The sequence below is a fragment of the Belonocnema kinseyi genome, chromosome 3 (assembly GCF_010883055.1).
Source record: "Belonocnema kinseyi isolate 2016_QV_RU_SX_M_011 chromosome 3, B_treatae_v1, whole genome shotgun sequence".
Lineage (NCBI taxonomy): Eukaryota > Metazoa > Arthropoda > Insecta > Hymenoptera > Cynipidae > Belonocnema > Belonocnema kinseyi.
The window spans coordinates 61,191,152-61,193,139 of record NC_046659.1 but is presented as its reverse complement, the minus strand read 5'-3'; positions in this window follow the sequence as shown (position 1 = coordinate 61,193,139).

Here is a 1,988-nt window from a genome sequence, read left to right as displayed (position 1 = left end):
TTATCGTTCACTGGTGCACTCCGTTCTGCACCGAAGCAGGTAGGAGTGAGAAGGAAAAAGTAAGAAGAAGTAAGAAGGAGCGATCGGAGTGCTCTTGGATTACACCTGTGCAGAATAAATGAATGCGCTATAAGACGCCCACTCTGTTGGTTGTATTACTAACTTGCAGCCCTTGAAGAAAAAGTAATTTCGTGGTAAATTCGATTTTTCAATATCCTTTTAAAGATTATGAGCGAACTTTTTGTGAAATCGGTGGTGGTCGAGTTCTTGGAAGGGAAGCCTTTAAACCCTATTTATTATGCATTAAATAAGTATTTAGCAGTAAAGTCTGCCTGGAGGGATAGGGTTTGAATAACTAAGTAGAAAAATATCGATAGTGTTCAAGTTTTTCATTGTTCAGGTTAGGCATAGTTAGTGCGTAGTTGCACGGTGTGGTTCTCATAATATGAGTTACATGTGGTTTTTAAAACACACTTTGGCTGCGTGGGGGAAACTGGTTACAAAAGGGTTTGTGGCTACTGTAAAAAATAAATATATCTAAATAACAGTAAATTTATACTTCGCACACATAGAATACAGTTTTTCACTAAAAATAATACGTTATTTTGCATTTTATTAACGATTTCATGGGGCATCTCATATCATGAAAATAGTTTGACGAGTTTGGAAAAAGCACTTTTTTTAGACATATTTTTTTATTTTCACTCAAAAAAAATTTGATAAAATTTTTCATGTAAGCACCTTATGGTAAACTAAATTCCCTTTAAAATGGCCTATGTTACTTTTAAATTCATTCCATAGAATTTTGGCAATCACGCCAAACAGAGTTGGAATCTCATATTTGAGTACTCTTCTCTAGCTTATATGAAGGGTCCGCGGTCTAAATCTGTTAACTGATTTTTTAGTTTTTTAAAATAGATTTTTGCAAATTTCGTTTTGGTATCTACACTTACAGCATAGGTCAGCTGTCTGAATTTTCCTTCGTTGTATTAAATTTCTGAAATGTCAGTTAAAAGGTTTAGACCATGGACTCTTCATACGGACTTCTACATATAGATATGACAATATAAACCACCACATATAAACTCCTCTTTCTTTATTTGGAGAAAATGGAATGTCGTTTAAGTTTAAAATAATAATTAATGTATAATGATGTCGTTTGGACTCTCTTATATATATGAAAACGTATAACATTTAATCTGTGAATATGCGCACTACATGTTAGGTGATGTAGGTACTATTAATCCGTTAACCACAGGGCTTTTTTGCACCACTCAACCACAGGGGGGGGGGGTCAAATTGACCCAACGCTTGAAAAAAATCGAAAAAGTGTTCCTAAAAATCTAAAAAAATTCATGGTTTAAATTCATTTTCGTTTAAACCTTCTACTTGACGGTACAATTTCGCTATATGTGTTTTTTTAATTATTGATGATATATTTAACAATAAACAAATAAACTCATAGAAAAGAAGTTTTTTTTTTCAAAAATTCATAACTCAGAGACAAATTAATCAAATTGAACGGTTCAAAAAGGAAATTAAAGGGGAAGAGTGCGCCTTTCAGTGAAAAAATGTTGCAAGAAATTTTCACAGAATTGAATGCCTTAATTTTTAATATGAACTCATGCATTATTTTAGTTGTGAATGTAGGTTTTAAAAGAAATATACACATTTTTCTATGCAAAACCATTCATTTAGTAACAAAAAATTATTTTTTAAACTGAATATGTACACAGTGGACCATGATTTTTCTAATTAAAATAATATAAAGTGAAATCGTAAGGTAAATGCACCTGTTATCGTTCGTGCTTCTATTATCGTGCTAACTTGATTAAAATGTAATAAATAATGCATTTTTATGTTTTGACTCATAAGGAGTAAGAACTGCATTCACCTTACACTCGCTAGTACAGAAAAAAAGGAAAATAGTAAAAATACCCCAAGTATGGTCTGACAAAATTTATACGTAAACCACAGGGGGGGGGGGG